Raw genomic sequence first — 298 nt, 5'->3', positions numbered from 1 at the left:
TGATGCTTTTGATAAATAATCACTAGGATTATTTCTCTTCCAGTAATTCAATGTCCACAGGAGCTTTTGAATGTAATCTAGCACTCCTCTCGTCTGGCACACGCAAGCCTTGCTACCTCCTCTCTGCTCAGGGCAAACCTGGGGACACGTGTCACTGGAGAGGCTGTTCGTCATATTTGGCACTCTTGCAGAGTCCCCCTCCCCAGGAACCATGTCGCCATATAAGGAAAAAAATTAAAATAAGCATTTTGCTTTCATGATTAGAGAGAAAAATATGGGAAATTGCCCAAATGTGTTT

This window comes from Buceros rhinoceros, unplaced genomic scaffold, assembly GCF_000710305.1.
Source record: "Buceros rhinoceros silvestris isolate BGI_N320 unplaced genomic scaffold, ASM71030v1 scaffold7767, whole genome shotgun sequence".
NCBI classification, from domain to species: Eukaryota; Metazoa; Chordata; class Aves; order Bucerotiformes; family Bucerotidae; genus Buceros; species Buceros rhinoceros.
The sequence above is the reverse complement of the archived record's forward strand: the minus strand, read 5'-3'. Positions refer to the sequence as shown.